Here is a 22248-nt window from a genome sequence, read left to right on the forward strand (position 1 = left end):
ATGTTCTACAACCCAAGAGTGTTGTTTAAGTGAGAATGTGGTAAATCTCAGCATAGATTTCGCTTTATTTTGTCTGTGTGTCTTGTTTCTACACTATAAAACAAAGCATTCCATTAAAAATGGAAAATATTATTTTCATTTTTTTGGAAATGTGTAGATGACTCATTTCTTAGCCAATGTTATTGAAATTTGTGCATATGTCTGTACAGACTCAGTGCTAGATAACAGGAATTATGTTTGAAATATATATTGAGAGAAATAAGGTAAGATCTGCCATTTTTAATTCCCAACAGTAAACATCTCTCATTGACTTTATTAATAGGTTTTGCTTAATACAGCTTCCAACCATTCTGCCATTAGAGTACATTTTGCAACTTTCTCTTCTATATATACTCAGTAAAAATATGAAGCCCAACTGAATGTTCTCTAGAGACTGTGCAGCCCACGTTTACATTAAGTGTCTGGTGATTTACTGACTCCGAATTAGAGAGATGACCTCTACAATTACTGTAGAAAACCCAATGAGAAGTGAAGTGAGCTCACTGTGGAAAGATTTCAGGCATTGAGAAAACTTGCCTTATTTGGTAAATGTGGTTAACTGGTCCCAGCTGGTAATCATGCTGGTGAGTTCATTGTGAGATGTATCGTCTCTTTAAGCCAAATTCCTGTATTTTTTTTAATCCATTAGAATTAGTGTTAAATGGTATTTGTTTAGATTTTCTTGATGTGTCATGAACTATATCAAATCTGAAAGAAGTGTTCCATTTTAAAAATTAAAGCTCAAATACATTGACACTTTAAAAATGTCCTATTTGTATTTTGTAGTCTATTATGTTGTTTACCCTATTTAACCTTTGGGGAATTTTGGTTGAATTTATGCCTTGAAGAACAAGACTCCTTTGGGAAACAAACTCATTCTTACTTTTTGGCTTTACTATAATATATGCTTTTATAAGTTTACTCTGTATATTAGAAATTTAGGATGGAATTTGTTCATTACATTTCTTTTTATTACCAAGTAATGCTTCATGTTGATGAAAGAATGTCCAAACCTATAGAAAGCTTTTATGAGTTTATATAAGCCAAATTTTGAGGCCATACCTGGAGGTAAGAGCTCATGGACTGAGAAAATGTGCCAGAGAATGGTTTTGCAGTTTATTTTCTACATTTAGAATCAAAGACAAAAACATAAGGAAGATACATGAAACCCACTGGTTGTAGATTAAGGAGGTGGGAGAAAGCAAACTGGGGAAATCTATAGGATTGGATAAAAAGCAAAATAGAGAGACATTTCTTTTACATTGATGGGTATAGGATAGTTAACATTTATAGTAAATAGTATTGGTTTGAGGGCAGTAAGATGCCATGAAGAGTTTTTGGCCTCATGTTCTGGTGATCTCGTGCTGGTGGTTGTGCCTCTAACAAGTCTGGGAGAGAAAATTCCTCCGACATTTCAAAGGTATGTTATCCTTGATGAGAAGAACAATGAATAGACAGAGCTCACTTAGCAAAGATTGACCTTTGCTAAGGAAGCTATAGGCCTGGGACCTGACTACCTGCCATGATCTGCCCAGTTAGGAATTTATGTTCAGACCATGCTCAGTGGTTACTGAGCTTGTCAGGTTTACTACGTAGCCCTGTTTTTGTTCATAATCTTTAAAAAAGACTAGCTTCTCATGGCTTCTCCTTTTTATCCCTGTCACAGGTTTGGCTTTTTAGAGAGTCAGTTGTTTATGAAGAAAAAGCATAGGCTTATGAGTCAAACAGGCCTTGGTTTGACTCCTGGCTCTGCCATGTGTGAACTCAATGACTTCAGGGTAGTTTCTTAACTTTCATTATAGTAAAATGTGAGATGTATCCTTCCCGGAATTTGTGAGAGTTAATATATGTGTGAAGGTGCCTAGGACAAAATTGGTAGTTAATACATGTCAATTTTCCATTCATTCTCTTCCACCAGTGGACATATACCAGCTTTTCCTTGGCCTCTTAGCTGTCTCCTTTTGGATTTTATTTATATAACCTGGTTGATCCTCTCTCTCCCTGCCATCAGTTTTTCTTGTGGTAGCAGGAGAAAGGGGATCGCATATTCTTATTCAAAATGAACTCCAGCAGGATCAACTCAGAGCTTTTTAGAAATGCAGACTCTTTGGTCCAACACCAGACTTACTAAATTAGTAAGTCTGAACTTTTGGGTTGGCCAAAAAGTTTGTTTGTTCCTTCCCCTCTCCCCGCAAGGTGGCTCTAATAGCATTTAGTTTAACTTCATTTGAAATAATTTCGTTAGATTGTATTGTTATAGCCGTCATATCAGCATGCACTTAAAAAAACCTAACAAAATTGGTGAATTTTTGTGTAGCCTTTTTTATATTGAAGACGGAAGAAAATAAGCAACATTTTTAGTATATTATGCTTTATTATTTCAAGAAAGCTAAAAATGCAACTGAAAACCAAAAAAAGACTTGTGCAGTATATGGCGAAGTTGCTATGACTGATTGAATGTGTCAAAAGTGGTTTGTAAAGTTTTGTGCTGGAGATTTCTCATTGAATGAGGCTCCATGGTCAGGTAGAGCAGTTGAAGCTGATAATGATCAAATCAAGACATTAATTGAGAACAATCAACATTGTACCATGCAGGACATAGACGACATACTTCAAAATCCAAATCAAGCTTTGAAAATCATTTGTATCAGCTTGCTTATATTAATGGCTTTGATGTTTGGGTTCCACATAAATTACACAAAAACAACTTCTTGACTGTATTTCCACATGTGATTCTCTGCTTAAACATGACAATTGCGTTCCATTTTTAAAACAAATTGGGACAGGTGATAAAAAGTGGGTACTTTACAACAATGTGGAACAGAAGAGACTGTGGGGCAAGTGAAATGAACAACCACCAACCACACCGAAGGCCAGTCTTCATCCAAAGAAGGTGATATTGTGTATATGCTGGGATTGGAAGGGAGTCCTCTATTATGAGCTCCTTCTGGAAAACCAAACGATTAACTCCAACAGGTACTGCTTCCAGTTAGATCAATTGAAAGCAGCGCTCCGGAATTAATCTACAAATGAAAAGCATCCGGAATTAATCAACAGTAAATGCGTAATCTCTCAGGATAATGCAAGACCAAATGTTTCATTGATGGCCAGGCAAAAACTGTTACAGCTTGTCTGGGAAGTTCTGAGTCATCTCCTGTATTCATGAGATACTGTACCTTCGGATTTCCGTTTATTTTTGGTCTTTACAGAATTCACTTAATGGAAAAAAATTCAATTCCCTGAAAGGCTGCATAAGCACCTGGAACAGTTCTTTGCCCAAAGAGATAACAAGCTTTGTGAAGATGGAATTATGAAGTTGCCTGAAAGACAGCCTGAGGTAGTGGAACAAAATGGTGAACACATTGTTCAATAAAGTTATTGGTGAAAATGAAAAATGTCTTATTTCTACTTAAAAACCAAATGAACTCTTTGGCCAACCCAAATATCTTCATTTTCACTAATCTCTAGTTAATTTAGATAAACAGTAAAGTTTTTAAAAATGTTTGTTTACCTATGTATTGTACTTTTCTGTTACCGTTTATCCCTGTTATACTCCCTTCCATCAGCAATTACCACCCTGTTGTCTGTGTCCATGAATCCTTCGCCTTGGCGCTCGATCCCTCCGCCCCCTAACCTAACTCCCCCTCCCCTGGCTGTCCGCTTGCTCTCTATCTATGATTCTGTCTCTATTTTGCTTGTTAGTTCAGTTTGTTCATTAGATTCCACATATAAGTGAAATTATATGGTATTTGTCTTTCTCTGACTGGCTTATTTTACTCAGCATAATGTTCTCTAGGTCCATCCATGCTGTCATAAAGTGTAAAGTTTTCTTTTTTATGGCCGAGTAGTATTCCATTGTGTAAGTATTGCGTTGTTGTTTTATCCACTCATCTACTGATGGGCACTCGTTTGGCAATTGTAAATAATGCTGCAGTGAACATTAGGGTGCTTCTGTTCTTTTGAATTAGTGTTTTGGGTTCTTTGGATATGTTCCTAGAAGTGGGATCACTGGGGCAAAAGGCAGATCCATTTTTAACTTTTTGAGGTATCTCCATACTGCTTTCCACAATGGCTGCACCAGTTCTCCACATCCTCGCCAGCATTTGTTGTTTGTTGATTTATTGATGAGAGCCATTCTGACAGGTGCGCAGTGATATCTCATTGTGGTTTTAATTTGTTTTTTTCTGATGATTAGTGATGTTGAGCATCTTTTCATATGTCTATTGGCCATCTCTATGTCCTCTTTGGAGAAGTGTCTGTTCAGATCCTTTGCTCATTTTTTAATTGGATTTTTGTGTGTGTGTGTTGAGCTTTATACGTTCTTTATAAATTTTGGATATTAATCCCTTATCAGATATATTGGTGAGTATGTCCTCCTATTCGGTAGGCTGTCTTTTTATTTTGTTGATCCTTTGCTGTGCAAAGACTTTTTTGTTTGACATCATTAAAATGTTCATGTTACCCAAAGCAATCTATAGATTCAGTGCAATTCCTATCAAGATTCCAATGATGTATTTCACAGAACTAGAACAAACATTTCAAAAATGTATGTGGAACCACAAAAGGCTCCACATAGCAACAGCGATCCTGGGAACAAGGAACAAAGTTGGAGGAATCATGCTACCTAATATCAAACTATACTAGAAGGCCACTGTAATCAAAACAGCCTGGTACTGGCATAAAAACAGACACATAGATCAGTGGAACAGAAAAGAGAGCCCAGAAATAAACCCACATATTTAATGTTCGACAGAGGAAGAGAGCACATACACAATGGGCTAAAAATAGTTTAATCAGTAAGTGGTGCTGGGAAAATTGGACAGATATGTGCTAAAAAATGGAACTAGATCACTATCTTACACCATACACAATAATAAATTCAAAATGGATTAAAGATTTAAATGTTAGACCCAAAACCATAAAAATCCTAGAAGAAATCATAGGCAACAAAATTCTCGACAGTGCTCATATCAATATTTTTTTGATATATCTCCTCAGGCAAGGGAATCAAAAGAAAAATAAGCAGATACACTATAAAGTTTGAAAAGTACTGCTCTGTATGTATCACTTAGTTGGGATCCACAGCTCTGATGAAGAACGTGGTTCTCTTCATGTTGGGGATTGTCCCTGGGATGTGAAGTACTTGAATGACTTCAGAGGTGACTCGTGAGAGAACTGTGAAAGAATTCTCTCTTTCTTCGTCTGTGGTTAAGTGTCAGTCACTTCCCCAGGTGTGTGAACTTCTCTGCCTCTACTGCCATCTTCTCTGACCTGATTGCAGTTTTCAAACCGCCGCCCCGCCGCCCGAGGAGGACATTCTGTTTTGTTTTGTTTTGTTTTGTTTTGTAAAGATAGTGGGTGCTCATTGGTGTTGCTGTGGGTTTTCGTCCTGGGACAGAGAATAGCAGAATCTGGTATTACCATTCCTTTTTGACTGATTCCCATCTTCTACCCGCAGCTCCCCAGTTTTCATTGTCTTCTTGGCCTCCCATATCTTCAAGAAGCTTCAATCTGGTGCTTTCTGGTGGAGATTAATTTTTCTCATCAAGCTAAAGTTAATACTGCAGGAGCTTTTTTACTCCCTACCTTTAACTGTTGGTAATCACCTCTCTTCTAGCTTCTCTATTCTATGCTTCCTTCTTTTTGCCTTTCTTTTTTATCATTTCCACTTTGTTCTCATAGTTTTCAGGAGAGGAAGTCATTTGGCAAAAGGATTAAAATCTAAAACAAAAATCTTTGGGCTTAAACGATAAGAACGCCTCTTAGCGCCGGGTCTGTGGGCTACCGCAGTCCCTGACTCCACTTCTCGCCAAGGTTACAGTCTCCGAGCTGGGCTGTAATTGGTCTTTCTACATCCCTGCTTTCATTTCTCAACTGAACTCCTGGAAGATAGATTTTTCTATTCATTCGATACCTACCCCTCAGGGCCTAGCAAAGAGCAACACAGTATAATTGTTGGTATTGATACATTATGTCTGTTTGTTCAGAATTAACAGCAAAATCCTTGGAACTGAAGAGGCTGGATACTTGATTTGGGAAACTGGGTAGAAGAGATTGTGAGTTAAAATACTTGCTCAGGTTAGAAGAAGGGGCAGGCTTAGTCACTGGGATCCACGAGAAGGAAGAGTAGGGCCCTCGGTGGGTCTTCCTGGCTTGCTTGAATAACCCCGGAGGTGAGTGTGGTTCTCAGGCTGTGGTATATCTTTCGAAGATAACATCCAGGATAGTTTACCATGCCTGGACAATACTGAACGTTCTGATGCTAATAATTTAATCTATGACAACAGTTTGTGCATCGTTTTTCTTCTTACAGTTCATCTCATGAGCAATGTTGCCTTAAGTATAATTAGAGTGAGAACGTGGATGGGAGGTACTTCCATTCCTGCACTTCCCCTTGCATTTTATTCACTCGTGCTACGTGATCATGCCAGTGTATGTGGTCTTTTTTATTATATGAGGTGTGGTTTAATTTCTTGATCATAACACAAAACTGACCAATTTGGGGGTGGTATTAGTTGGTTTTTTCTAGTTACTATAAATTGTTCAAGTTACCATTTCAGGAAAATATATAACAATAGTAATTAAAACTTAAAACTTGCTTTTAAAGCAGCAAGGTTTCTGTTGTTAAAGGTAGTGGTTTAAAATAAGCTACACCAGTTCTTTTACTCTAAATATCCCCAAATCACTTCCAAGCCCTCAGTGTAGCATTCTTTTTTTACTCTGTCATGTTTATTTTAAAGGGATCACCATTTAGCTGCTAGGAATTCATTTTCATAAACAATACAATAAACCTAATAAACTCATAAGACATTGAAAGGAATCGTTTAACACTAGCTAGCAAATTGCTGCCGAAGTGTTAACTAGAAGGCAGAATGGAATCACTCCATGATGAAGCCACAAATGAAACTGTGGCCGGTGAAACAAGGCAGAGCTGTTGCTCCCTGCCTGCTGCTTCATATGGGTTCTGCCCCTGTCCAACCTCTCTCAGTTTTTTTCCATTATGACTTTACTACGGTGAAATTTATTGTTCCCATTTCAGAATATTTCTAAATCCTTCCTGGGCACTCTCCTCTAGAGAGGTTAAAATGCAACAAAGCAATTTTTGGGTTCAGGAGAGATACGGAGTTTTCTTATGATACAAAGGGAGTTGAATTCAACTGCAAGGCCCATCCCACAAAGATTGCTAACAAACAGGAAATCTTTAAAATGCCAAAGAAGACAGAAAGCATGGGTGGTCATGACTGTGAAAAATAGAGAAGTTAGGGATTGTGTATCGTTTGGGTGTCATTGCAGATTCAAGTCCTTCCTGTCTGCCCCTCCCTGACAACCAGGAGCCTGAGATGTGGGTGCAAGAGTAACTTACCTTGAAAAATGATTCCTTCTTCATTGAATGCGCGGCACATACCCAGGTGCCCTGAGATCTGGCAGCACTCAGAGATGGCTTGCTCTGGTCATAGATGGGGAGAATCTACCAGATAGTGGAGCCTCTGCTGTCTGCTATGCCCTGTGGCAATAGCTTGAGGAAAGTAAACAGCCATTTGCCTTTGTCTGACAGGGTGAGGGGCAAATCAAGGTAAAGAGCCCAAAGACTGCGTCATCTCAGTTCGTTACCTTGGTTGCCACCATGGAATTTAGGGAGCTAAATATATTGGTTATGTTATACTGAGTTGATTTCCTCAGAATCTCACAGAACCTTTAATGGCAACAATTTCCTTAGGTTATTTACATAGCACTTGCTCTGCTGCCTGAAACTTGTGCAAAGCAAGTCAAATTCCATTTATCATGAAATCAGGTTAAATCAATCCCATTATTTTCACTGTAGTATCAGGTACCTTTGTTCTGTCTTCCACTTTCTTTCTTTTTTTTTTTTAATTATTAAAAAATCCCTTTATTTACTTTTGAGCCTTTGTCTGTTTAGATTTGAAATTGGCTGTAAAGTCCAGTTCATAAATTTTTTTTTTGCATAACTACATTTCTAAAAAGTTCTTTTACATGTTTTTGTTGTTGACATATATAAATGGGTCAATTTTAAGAAACAAAAGTCTCATTTAAAAACTGTCATGGCCAATTTTAGATGGATTTTCTAATAATTCTGTTGCACATGCATAAATGCAACTGAGATAATTAATAAAATATTTAAAAGTAAGATAAGATGACTGGAACCAAATTTAAATTATAAATAGTCTGTAGAGAGATTGAATTACAAAATGTAAACACTTTTAAAATTCTACAAAAAGACCTAAGCCACTGCTTTGGGAAAGTAAGTGCACTATTTCTCTAAAAGCGTGTGTATTAAACTTACTCTCAGTGGAATAAGTTTAAGTCCAAGAGGACAACTTGACTTTTATTTACCTCTTCAGTGGATGGGATCTCCGGCATGTATTCAAATCCTTAGAAGTCTGAGCTTTGCATTTTCCATTCTAAGACTTTATAGTTGGTAAACTTGGACAAGGCGGTATTAAAGGATACATTTTATAGCCAACTGCTTGTATTTTGAGTGACTTCAATGAAATTCCTAATGTGAAATGTTTTGTGAAATCTGAAGTACTATCCAATTGTTAGTTTTTACACTTTTCCAGTATAATGAAGCTATTTCCAGCTTCTCTTTTTTTCAAAACAAGCATTTTTAAAATTTGTTTCATTTAAAAAACATAGCTCCCCTACAGGGCACAGGCTTCCTTGGAAAGTGGCGAGGAGCAGAGCCCCTGCGAGGACTGACTGGTATCTGTAGGGAGCCGGGGGCCATGCATGTCTTCACAGAGTCGGATCAAATGACCTCTTAGTTTTCTTTAAACCCTAGGGTTCCCTGTTGGCTTGCTTTTTAGTTATTAAGAAAGATCCCCCTCTTGCTATTTCTTGGTTTAAAAATTATCCGAAGACTTCTGGAATTAGTTCTTTATTCCTTACAATTTTTAATGATAATCACAAAGAATTCCCTTTTGTATCTGGACTAATTTTACTTAGCACAATTAAACCCATGTTACTATTTGGATGCTACATGTTATTGCAATAATTGATGCATTATGTGTGAAATTTAACCGTAAGATATGACTATTCTTCAGTGCATGCCTTCACCAGATAACCTACTCAAAGCCAAATTAACAACAAGAACTTGTCAATATTTGCAAGAGCGCAACAATGGTTTAACTTACTTAAGAAGAAATAAAAAATAGTGGACAGAACACTGAATTCAGTTTAGACTTTATGTTGACCATCCTTGATTTAAAGTGAAGGTGATTTCTCTGTGCTGTGATAAATTGAGTAGTTCTAAAGAAAAGCACTAACTAGAAATAAAGAGATCTGGAATTCTGAGTCATAATATCACCCAAATGGTGTTCATTAACTTTGTAGTCCAACTACCTGACATATAAAGCCCGTTACAAACCCTCCACTTAGTAACTACTCTGTCTTGTACCGAGGCCAGTGAGCCAGAAACTATCTCTGACACATCTGTTCCATTTGTTCGCAACTCTGAGTTCAAGTTCTTCCTTATTGACCATTTCATCTGTCATAGGCCCAATATTGTGCCGAGTGTTGGACGTGCATCGATGATATGTGCTTTGTGATTGTCCTTATTCTCCTGCTCAGTCCAGCTTGTACGAAGTTCAGCTCACTTAGAACTTGATAAAGCCTAATGCAGTTGTCCACAATGTCCTATTTGTAGATTCCCTCTCCGAACCTTTATTTAAAGACTTTGACAGCTTTCATCTTTGTTTTCTATTTTTTGAAAGGAGGAGGTTAGGTCATTTCGCTGGGCCTATCTCAGAACTCTAAGTGGCAATCTTAACTTTTTCATTGGAAGCATTTGTCTGACTGAGGTAGGAGCTAGGGTGCAACATAATTGCAAGGTGCGCACAGACGTGCACCACCCAGAGCCCCCTTCAGGGAGGACTCTCTGATCCTGCTATAGGAGTGCTGTAGTCAGTGGACAGGGGGCAGCTGCCAGCTCCTCCCTGAGTTTGCTTACCTGTCCTGGGGGAGGCCATGACTCCCACAGCCCACCTCCAGGGGTTGATGGGGGCGGGGCTAAAGAAGGCACTGTCTTCCAGATTCACTACTAGACAGGTCTAACAGATGATTCTAGCTGCAGAGTGCCCCTGAGCCTAGGCCCCACCTCCTGCATCATAGTTACACATTACCGTCTGTCCAATCCTGATTCTGGAGGAGCCGTGTTAACAGCAACCTGGTTTATAAGGAGGCTTTGTTACCCTTCAAGCCCTGTATTTTATTAAAAACTTATTTTTAAAGGCTATTTTCGGAGTAGTAGAAGCTTTCTCACAGTGTAAGGGGTAAATGCAATGAGACACGCAAGCATGTCAGATAAGAAGGTACATGTGGTCATGATGTTAAAGTTTTGGACATCATTTAGAGCTTCAGCAACTTTGCCATGAAAACTAGCTTTTCTTTATTAAATGCTTTTCTATAATTGAACTTGACATGTACCTTCAGGCCCTAAACTGCTTATCAGTAAATGATCATTTTATTCCTGGTAATTTGCCCTCAAAATGAGAATTTAGACCTTTATTTTAAAGTATGGTTTTGTAAAGTGTTACACAGGGAAGAATAAAATAATTGACCTAAAACAAAGTGGGGGGTGAGGGGATGTGTGTGGATTCATGTGTTTGCGTATGTTCTTTTTCCTTTCATCTGTAAAAGTCTTTGGTTAGTTACTGAGATATACTAAGTGCATGTAGAAAGTAAATTACCATTCATGTCATGGCATTTAAAATGATTCTGTTGACCTAAAGTAACCACTTCCCTGTTTTTATCATACAAAAGCTTAAAATAAGTTATTCCAGGCAATTTATCTTCCACAGTCATCAAAGTAATTGATTCCAGTACTCTTTATAGGGGAAGAAGGATTTGGCATAGTTCTTCAAGAATGTCTAACGTTGTACAAGAAGCAAGAGCAGCTCTCACTGACAGGTGGGCAGGTGCCGGTAAAATAACCGTGGGGAGGGGCATGCCGACTGCGGTGGTGTTGGTGGTGTGCTTCCAATATCATGTTAGTGTGGTATTGTATTAGAATCTGTTGGGTGTGGTGTTTTCACCTGTTTTCCTTTTCGTTTTTTCTAGTAAGACTTTCAGCATCAGTGCAGCAGAAGCTCGTCTCACCCTCTCAGTTCCAAAGCACTTTATCAACATTTTTCTTAATGGCATTTACTGTGGTAATTTCTGTTTTGCATTGTGGATATTTGTGTACTATATTCTCTCCTAACGAGAAGACCTTGCAGCAAAAACCGCATCTTAAATAGCATGATGAGAGGACATAGTAAGTGTTCAGTAAATGAATCACTGAGGTGGTTGACTGTGTTGGACGGCTTGGTTACAAGTGAGGAAAAGGAAGAGCAGAGAGGTTGTCCCTCATTTAATTGGCACATTTAATAAGTGGTCTGTTCCACACCGTGGCTCTCAGATTTAATCCAGCGTTCTTTTCTAGTAGATATTTCCAATAGATGTTTAAACACGGGAAACGATTTTTCTCTGGAAGTAGAAAAGTCAGACTAGCCCTGACAGAACCTCGATGTTCCCTTCTGTCTTCTCTCACTTCTGGCAGTATGCCTTCTTCATTCCCATACTCATGCTGCTTTTCTTGTTGCCTTGACTTAACTCTTGGCCCTCCTTTTCTACCTTTTTATTTCCTAACCATTCCTTAGAGTCCATTTTCTTGGATCTGGGTCAAGTGGCAGGTAGCCAAGGCCAGCTCTTTATGACTTTACCAGGCTAAAAGGATGGTGTTCCCTGTCAGAAGTAAAGTCAGGAAAGGAATGGGATGTTAAAGTACAAATGCACAGAAATAGGACACAAAATCCAGGGGAACATCAAAGGCTCAGACTTAAGAAGACCTAAGGAGCAAAGCCATAATCAGAAATGAGGTTTTTTGTTTGTTTTCTGTTGTTTTTGTTTTTAAAGGCCCATCTTACACGATGCAGGGAAAGTTTCCAGGGTCTCTGCCTTATGTTGTGGTCACTCTCAGTTCCCCCCTTGTCCATGCAGGGCCTTACTTCCTCTCTCTGGGTGGCATTAAAATCCCAGCCACTGCTGGTGTGCAATGATGGTCATCCTGAGGAACCTGGGGGCACACTTCACATCTTCTGAAGACCCATGTTAATGCCCCATCGATGTCCCTTCATGGACTAAAACTTACTCAGTCTGTGCAGTCAGCACCTGACTCTTTGAGTTTGACCTCCCCAAGCTGTTCCAGGAACTGGTCTGTTGAAAGTTGTATTGCATGTTTCCTTTCACAGGTTAATAGTTTAATTGTTAGTATTTTAATAGTTTTTGATGGTTTTCTACATTGTAAGTTCCGTGAGGGTTGACTATTTACTGTGTGGTAAGAACTGTCATAAATAATTTATAAGAGATTACTTCACTTATTTCTTTGACTGGCTTCATTAGGTAACACTATGGTCATTCCCATTATATAGATGAAGAAAACTAAAAAATAAAACAACCTGTGAAGGACCCAACGACATAAGTTGTGGGATGAGGATTTGGAATTAGACTATATAACTATCACTAAAGATGGTTATATATAATCTATTACATTATATAGTACAGATATAACTTACTATTTTAAGCAATATTTTATTTTCTGAAATTAATGAGTCAGACTGATGTGTTTAAAATAAAAAGTTGGCTAAAATGCAGCTCAAACTACCCTGTGCTCTGTGCCTGTCACAAGGACTAAATAGTTCATTAATTGTAGGTGGATTTTATTTTCATATCCTCCTCGTGGATGACGAATGGGATATTCTGTTACCAAAGAGACTAGCTACAGTAATCTAGGATCTAGATGTATCCTGGAGACTGGTGGAGGACGCTCTTTTGAGAAAGAGCTCTATGTCTTGGGTGGCTGTACCTGCTTCACAGTCACGTCACGACATCACCAAGGAACTCTCCAAGGGGGTGTTGGACTTGATTGGTAATGAGAGGTCACTCAGCATCTCAAAGCAGACAAGGCAGATGAGCGGTGGGATGCTGCCCTTTATCCTCACATAATTCCTGGATTTTAGGTGGTTTCCTGGATGAATTGGGTAGCCAGTCCTTCTGAGGCATGTATGGCAGATGAGAAGAGAGAGCACTTTCAACCCTCAGAAAAGGAAACATGGCTTTATCTTAGTTCCTAGTAATTATTTCATAGGCCTTTTATTTGTAGAAGAATCCTGAACTGTCTGTGTGGATCTAAGGATAATAAGCTCCTTACCTTTTCCTGTCCTTGTCTCTCACCGCTCCCCACCACCCCCATTGCTCCTGTTTATATATTGTCTTCAGAACATGTGGTCTAAAAACATTTATTAACCTTCTACCTGGCAGGTGTGACTTACTAAGATGAGAAAATCATAGGAAATAACTCAGTCAACAGCCATTGAAAGGTGAAATAGAGACAGTTTGTGTATATGTCATGATAAATGCTGGGTTACAGGTGGATACAAAGTGCTTTGGGGACCCAAAAGGGTAGTTGATCTAACATGGAAGGCCAGCCTCTGAAAAGGTAACGCCTGAGGTTGAGTATTGACCAATTAGTAGGGAAGAACGGTCTTTCTGGCAGGACAAACAACACAGACAAAGCAGACAAGAGATTGTAGTATGTGGGGAGGACTTCAGTTATGTTGGCATTAGTACAGCATAAAATATTGTGGGTGCTGGAGAGGAGACCACAGAGATATGGAAGGGGCTGCCTTGCTGAAGGCCTTGTTTGCTCTGTGTTGGGACTAAGAGTTGGGACTTGCTTATGTAGCTCGGGGCAACCGTTTCCATAGGAGAACATGAGTAAGGACTCATCTTAGATTATTCCAACTAAAGTATGGACAATGAATAGGGAAAAGAACACTTTCTGCAGGAAGATGAGATGGTTGTCAGTTAAAGTAGCTTGGCTGGGAGACCTCAAAGTCTTCAATTATTTCAGTGAGTTTTGAAACGGAAGTGGAAGAAAGATTTGACGTATTATTTTGGAAGCAAAAGTTTTAGGTAGAACCTATGGATGTGAATGTTTAGGGAAGGGAAGAGTCTGAAAAAATGACAGGCTTCCCTATCGTAGTTCATAGAATAACCATAAAAATATTCCTGCTTTTTTCTAGCTAGAAACCTTTGTCCCGCCTCGCACCTGCTGTTGCTCCTCAGGCCTGTATAGTCACCGAGTCATGGAAGATTTCATGAATTGATGTCTTTGTACTTATTCTTATATTTTCTTAACTCAGAACTCAGTGATCTCTTTCCTGTACCTCCCCTCTCACATGCTTTTCTCCTTTGGTTTCCAAATGAATCTCCATTAAAAGAAGCCTGATCTTTCTTTGTTTCTCAACCTCCCTCCCAGATAAAAAAAAAGAAAAGAAAAGAAAACAGAGGAAAAAACTCTAAATGACCTAAACATAGTATTTTTAGGGCCTAGGGCCTTAGACTTTTCAGGGTGCATAGAAATGTTATTCTTTGGCAACTAAAATTTATCTCCCAAATTGCCTCTTTGTACTTAGAAATCGTCTAATAGTTTTTGGTTCTGGCCCTTGTCTTATTTACATTGATCATGAGCTGATCACCGCTGCCTGATTGATGCATTTTACTGTCTTTGCTCCGTTTCTTTCCCCACTAGACTGTGAGGGCCTCGAGCATAGGCAGTGTGTTGTCTTCACGCCCACGCCTTAGTGTTTGGAGTGTTCAGTATTCATTGGATGAATAAATAAGGGCATTTGGGAGGAAAGGGTAGCCTTTCTTAGATCATCTTACATACATAGTAAGATGCCCTGAACCAAGAGCCCTTTGTAATATGGGCAGCCGCCTGGGCAAGTTGCAATAGTCTGAGCACCTGAAAGGTAGGCCTTTCTCATTATTTATTGCAGAGCTGGTATTGTTGGGGCAGTACTGGTGTCCTGGGAATGGTCTATGGTTCAGAAAACAAATATAGTAAGTCTTCACTTAACATTGTGGGTAGGGTCTTGAAACTTTGACAGAAAAACATATAATGAAACCAATTTTACCATAAGCTAACCGATACACACAAGAGTTAAGTTCCTACAGAACCTTGTCTGTGTTATAATCAGAAGATGTTATTCAGGGCCCTGCTGTGCTTTGGGGGCTCCTGATCTATATCGTGTTATAACCATGCTTCTTGATTACTGTTGGCTAATTAATTCATTGGATTATATTGATACAACTCCTAAAAAGTGGTGCTCTAGGTTTACCTCTAATTCACACTGTAAAATCTGTTGTTTTAGGCCTGTATTTAGAAAGTATGATAAAAAGAAGTCATCCTTATAAATACAAATTGAACTGATTATACATGATATCTGTCTGAAACCAAATAAAGAAGAAAATGACATTCACGAAGAAGGCCTTTTAGATGCTTCTAGAAAGTCTTAAAATGTCAGGTTTCTAGTCAGTCATTATAATTCCCAAACACTGTCAAGTTAGCTATTGATTTCTGTCTACTCTTAAAACAGAAGCACATTTTACTTCTGGTTTTCCACAAGTACCCTGTGACCTCGCTCTCTGAAGAAAAGATTCCTGGCCCACTTGGTCACATTCCCTAACTGCTATTACGTCATGTCTACTAACATAGTTATGTAGAATGAGTATTTAAAAGAATTCTTTCTTATGACTAACCTGAATATCTCAGATTCAGTCCATTTCCTTCTCCTATTTCCTCGAGTGGAAATGGAGAACAGGTGGTCACCATGTGATATCTTGGGTTTGACAAGCAACTAAAAGAACTTGTAAGTTATTTCTTTCACCTCGGATTTCCCTCCTGGTGCTTATCATATGTTCATCAGGATTCCTGGTGCATTTCAATAACATGATTTCCATGGAGAATCGGGGGATTGTATTATGAGAAAGGACAGAATTTTTATTCATCCACCACCCTCTGTAGTGGAATATTTAGGCTGTGTGTGTGTCTGTGTGTGTGTTTATGGGGTTGAATTAGAACTTTTGAGTCTTAGGGTTTTACATTTCACATTTGTTATTTTTTCAGATGTTCCTCTTCTATGGTTAAAGTTGTACTTGGTGATATGGAAAGAGATTCTTTGGACTATGAAAAAGAAGAAATAGATAACTCCTATAAGCCTTTGCATTAAAATGAACTTTCAAATTAACTCTAGAGCATTATTGATAATATAAAAAATAGATTTAAGTTGGGTCAAAATTTTTCTTCCAGTTATTTGAAGTGATCATAGTTAATGACCAAAGGGCCAAATATAAGAATGAAAGTGAGGAAAAACTTAGAATCACAAATAATTGACAAACAGTATTAGATGGTTACTCTATTCAGTTTAGTTAACTTAAATAAAATTTATATATCCTTTTTATGAAATTGAACTACATTTGAAAAACCAGTGTTTGGAGGAATTAATTAAATCCATGAAAATCACAATACTTAAATATTTATTTATATTGATTGGTGTGGTAATAGTTGGAAGAAAGAATAATACAAATTGTTAATAAGAATTAATTTTGAATTTTTTGGGACCACAGGACTAAGGTTTTAAGAATTACTTTTGCTAATTCTAGTTGGTAAATTCCCTAGTAAAGAATAACCTTATTTCGTCAGCAGTGTACACATTTGATGGAAAAATTTGTTTTTAGCTTCTCTCCATTGTTCATTTTTATAACTTCGTTGCTTTAAGTCTTAAAATGCAATGAGATTGTCAAAAAATATTTTTAGGTGTTTCTTGAAAAGCAATGAATCATTCCATGCTTACAACTTAAGCCCACATTTTACTAATCAAAGTCTATTTTGTTTTTATCTGGTATTTGATAGTATAAGAAAGAATTAAGCATTGCTTGAGAGCGACATTTTTGAATTTTAAAGTCGTTATACAACAGTGAAAATAAGGGAGTTTTTTTTTAGTTATCCACACTTCTCTTACATGCTGAAGACATGTCTAAGTGTGTCCTGCCAAATAGCTTTTCAGGGTAATTCAGTGTAATAGGGTTAGGTGTGAGCAGCCCCCACTTAGTTGGAACAGTTATAAACATAGTCTAGACTTCAGTGACCTGCAGGAACGGTGACATTCACAAGAGGCATGATAATGACTCTAAACTACACAGATGACATTTCACGGGCATTCTGACTATATTTATAGGATACAAAATAGGGGCTTCTTAATTATAAAGCAGAGTGATATGTAGCTATTTAACCTTCCGGCACAAACAGCAGTGAATACTGAAATTCCAAGAAAAACTATATTTTTGTGAAAGAGAATTAAGATTTGTTCCTAACTTTGCTACCTAAGCCAGATGACTTGGACGTAGCCAACTGGCAGCATTTCCACTCAGTCTCCACATTTAATTACCAAGATGACAATTTTCAATGCCAGTAACTAATGACACTTTCTCTCCTTACTTTGAGTTCTTCATTGTTCTCATCAGTTAATATGAAATTTGAGAATGGGATTTTGTCAGCGGAGTCTAAAATCCCAAAGTAAATAAGGCAAAGGTGCAGCTAAGACGAGGCAGCTGACAGTGCAAGAGTAGGTGTGTCTCCTGATCCCCAGCTTCTTAACTGTTCATGTTGTGACCAGAAGGTTCCCTTAGTGCTTCAGGGCTTGCCTCCCACACCACCACACCGTCAGCCTGAGGTATTTCTCATGGTGGGTGTACCCAGGAAAACTGTTCGTATAGCAATGCTGGAGAAATAACCTTATTTATGCTGTACGCAAACAGCTACGTCTTTGTACTCGACTTGCCTCCAGAATGTTTAAGCTGAAGTCACTGAGTCCAACTGTTATATGACAGGTAAGGTGACCCTGGCCCCAGAGCGGTTCAGTTTCCCAGGTAATACAACTAGTGATAAAACCCACAGGGATAGGTATGACTGTTTGACACTGTGTATAAAATTGGCTAATTATAATTCATTTATTCAGCATTTATACATTGAGCCTTTTTTTTAATGTGGGTAGGACCATGTTAACTTCTAGCCTAATCCAGGATTTCTCAGCCTCTGCACTGTTACCATGTTAGGGTGAATCACTCAGTCAAAATCAGTGTCTTTCTCTCTCTCTGGCACACACGCGCTCGCTCTTTCTTTCTCATCTTTATCCTGGGGAGCCCTTCAAGCTGGTTGTGCAAATTAGAATTTAGACAGAAAACCTCCAAGGGTAAGTTTTTTTCCTGGAACTGCAGTGGGGTTACAGCAGCTCAGGGTCACAGGCTCACTGCTGGGCTCTTGAAGGAGCAGCACCCTGGGCTCTGTCCTCTCCCACAGCCGCCAGAGGGGCCGGATGACAATCTGAAGTGCCAGAGGGTTGGTATCCCGTGGAGTGAAGTTTGACCAGCTGTTGGCAGATAAATCTTGCTTCCTGGTTGCTAAGCCAGTGAAATGTCCTCAGGTGTGTTGGTTTTGTAAAACCTGAATAGAGGCGTGTTATAATGTCTGAGCAACTGGCAATTTCCCCTCCTATTTCTGTGGTCAGATAAATAATAAACACTTGTATTTTCCTTTTTTTCCTTGTGTGTCTTCCGTTTTTCCCTCACTCTTGCTTCCCAAGGATTATGAGCAAACTTCAGCAGGAAAGCCTTGCCTCGGGCTGGTTTCCAGGAATTTTGGACTAAAGTATTACATTTAAATAATACATAAAATTAATTTTCACTTGGTGTTGCTTTCACCCTAGGAGGTAAGGAAAAAATACCTCCTCTGTTTCAGTGAGACAGTAATTGTCATAAGCAGTCTTTGTCAGATGTTTTCTTTATTATCTCAGTGTTTGTTCTGAGGACAGAAAAACAAAATACTCTGGCGTATTTCAAACCGGTTACTTTTCAAAATGGTTACTTTTTCTCATACACCTGCAGGAAGCAGGAGGGGATTTTTTTTTTAATCTTCACTGTGAGAATTTAGTAGAGCTCCTGGAGGTAAAATGAGCAAAATTATTAGGGGGGCTGTATGTGAGTGGGCCCCCTAGAGATTTTTATCACTCAGACTTATCCAGACTCAGCCTCCTGCTGTTCTCCAATGACAGCTCAGGTTTTCCTGCCCTGGTGCAGATTCACAAGGGGATTTCTGCTCCAGGAAGTCATGCTTCTCTGCATCTGCCGGAATGGCTCTCTAATTTTAGGGGTGGTGGTTTGCCCTGTGACCTCAGTATTCTCATGGATAATTTTTCAGTTTGTTCAGCTTTTTACTTCTTGTAAGAACAAGGCAGCCAGAAACCAGAAGGCCCTTCTATTCTCTTTATTTCCTCTGAACCACTCACTCCTGCTCTTTTTGTTGTTTTGTTTTTTAAGTGGAGGGAAGTTAAAAATGAATTGCTGTAGTTTTAATTTTCAGTCTTCTTCAGGCTGCAGTTTACTGTCCAAATAGCATGAGCTTTGAAACTGGGCAGTTGATTTTGGCTCTCCACTTTGTCCGTGATAAATTCTGTGCTTTTATTCAGATTAATTTTCTCCTTTGATAATACTTTTGTGTTTGTAAAATGAGGATAATTATTCTTACCTTGTAGGGTTTGTGTATAGAGATCTGGTATTCCGAAATACTTTGTAGCTCCTTCAGAAAGGTTGGTTATACCCTCAGTCTTGGTTAGCCCAGGCAGCAGTACTAGTCACAAAATTGCCATTTAATAAAGGCTGGAATTAGTGAAAGAACTCATAAAAACTAATTTGTGGGTAAGCTGTCAGTGTATCCTTAGAAAACTTTTTTTCCCCTGTAATCTGATTTCTGTTCTCTTCTTGGTATCCTTCCAAATTTTGTATTTCTCCTTCTCTCTCTCTATAGCTTACTTTTTCAAGTAATTTCTATTTTCCTCTCCCATTTTTGACGGAATTTAATTTTTACTGAAGCCATACAGTTTTTAAAAACTTAATAATATGACGTGTTTATCAATTACAAAATAAATCCACTCCCTACGCCATCTCTCCCCCAAAGTTCTGCTCACCAAAGGCGACCACTTGTGATTCTTGAAGCTGTTTCAGATGTTCCTCCAATTTGCTAAATAGTTTGCTCACTCTCATTTTTCTTTCTTCAATTGTTAGGCATTATTAGGTTAACTTACCTTTTATAGAATATGACTATTTAGCACCCTTATCATACCACAACCACCACTATTTTGTATATATTTCCCCTCCTGCCATCCTCCAAATAGACAGTTAAGTCACCTTTTAAAAAAGTCAGTGGTCGGCGTTTACATAATTTAATTATTGTTCATAGATGAGCCATGCTCAGTTCTATGATTACATTTTTTTGCATGTTTGTTTTTCCTCGAGTTAATAATTGCCTTACTTTAAAAATTTGCATAAAATACTCTGATCCCCAATGCACATATATAACTGTAAGCACATCTTAATATATTCAAACACATTAAATGTATTCTCCATTTTATTTTTATTTTTTTATAGACGTTCCTCCTGGAAGTCTCATCTTAACTGGTTGCTTTAAAGTTGATAGACTTACTACTCCATCTGTTTTCATGAAAGTTTAGATTACATAGCCTGTGGCTGGATATTCTGGGAATTCCCTTTGCCCCTTGGAACCAGTGTTTTCCTAGATCCCATGTCTTACTTTTTGTGGTTTATTTTTTTATTTTAGCGGAGCACCCCTCTCAGTAGCTTCATGAGAATTAATACATAGCTGGTAAAACTTTTGAGACCCTCTATGTTTATAAATATTTTTATTCCATCCTCAATCCAGATTGACAGTTTGATTGGATATGGAAATCGAGGTTGGAAGTAATTATTCCTTAGAATATTGAAAACCCTACAGCTTTGTTTTATAACTTCCTGTAGATTTGTTGTAGAGTCATTCTTATTTTGATTTCTGATGATTTTATTTGACCAGAGGTTTTTATTTGATCTCTGGTTTTAGGTTTTTATTTTTATCCATGGTTTTATAATATTTTATATCTTTTGGATATTTTCTCATTTATTGTGCTTTGCACATATTGTGCCATTATAATATGGAAAATTTTTAAATCAGTCCTGGAAGTTCTCATGTATTTTTTAGATAATTCCTTCACGACATTTTCTTTTTCAATAGCTCTATTAGTCAGATGTTGGGCTTTCTGATTAATCCCCTAGTTGTCTTATCTTTTTAAATCTATTTTCTTTGTGTTTTATTAATTTACTCATACCCCATTCACATTTTTCTCATATAGCAACCATTCTTACGAGTTTAATGTGTATATTTTTGTTTTATGTTCTTATAAAATTGGTATTTTGTATGCATGGCTTTTTAACTTACATAAAGAATTTTGGTTTTTATTTTTCACTCATAATTGTGTTTTAAGGTCCACCCACTTGTAATATTTTCTTCTAACTTCTGTATAGCACTCATCAGTCTACATCTAATTCATTTTATGTCCACTAACGAATACCCTAGCTATCTTCTTCCCACCGCTGCATATCCTCATTCCTGTTTCCCTGTGGACTCTCTGTAAGGATCTTTTTGGAATGTACACACAGAAGCTGGTTCTTAGGACACACATTTTGCTACTTAGTAGTGTAACATTTCCCTTTAGGAAGGCTGCACCCTTCTAATCTGCTACAATCCCACCTGAGTGCCCAGGGGGTCCTGTATCTCCACATGCACTCAACATGTAGTGTTACTCAACCTTCTGCCTCTTGCCAGTATCTGACAGATATGATTTGATTTCTTAGTATTTTAATTTGCTTTTCTCTTACTACTTATGAGTTTGGAAAACTCTTCATATGCTTGTTACTCTTTTGGTTTTTCTTGTCTGTATTATTCCTTCATATCCTTGTCACACATATTTCTCTTTGTTTTTCTGTCTCTCTAGTTTGTAGGAGATCCTTCTTATAAAGGCAAATGTGAAACCTTTGGTTCTTATGAATCTGATCACCTGATGGTGGTAGTGGTGTGGTAGTTAGGAATAGGACTGATGTGGTCAATTATGCTTGTGCAACCAACCCTGGAAGGATCCCTTTTGTAATGTCTATATTTCAGCAGATTGAGGAAGGGAGACACGGTAGAGAATGGGCTGTGGAGACTGGGATGGTTGAGGGCAGTCACCTGCAGGGGGACATTGCTGTGTAAGCTATACTAAGATTCTCAACAACTTAGGTTCCCAGATACCAGAGATCTCTTGGGCCTCAGGAAACTCCTATATAGTATATGTTTACAATATCCTAACATCTGGCCCTTCTGGGACTCAGCGGTGGTGATGTTGCCCTGGGCCACCATTCTAGGCAGTGAGAAAATCCCACCATCAGAAGAGGAAGAAGTTGCTCTGGCTGGTGTGGCTCAGTGGATTGAGTGCTGGCCTTTGA

General features: G+C 38.3%; 1 protein-coding gene across 2 annotated transcripts in view; it reads left to right on the forward strand.

Moving 5' to 3' along the window:
- ARHGAP42 (Rho GTPase activating protein 42) overlaps positions 1-22248 on the forward strand; it is a 246678-nt gene that overhangs the window by 154198 nt on the left and 70232 nt on the right. The window lies entirely within an intron of this gene.

This window comes from Pteronotus mesoamericanus, unplaced genomic scaffold (assembly GCF_021234165.1).
Source record: "Pteronotus mesoamericanus isolate MK-2021 breed Mesoamerican mustached bat unplaced genomic scaffold, CSHL_Meso_final scaffold_36, whole genome shotgun sequence".
In the NCBI taxonomy this organism is placed as follows: domain Eukaryota; kingdom Metazoa; phylum Chordata; class Mammalia; order Chiroptera; family Mormoopidae; genus Pteronotus; species Pteronotus mesoamericanus.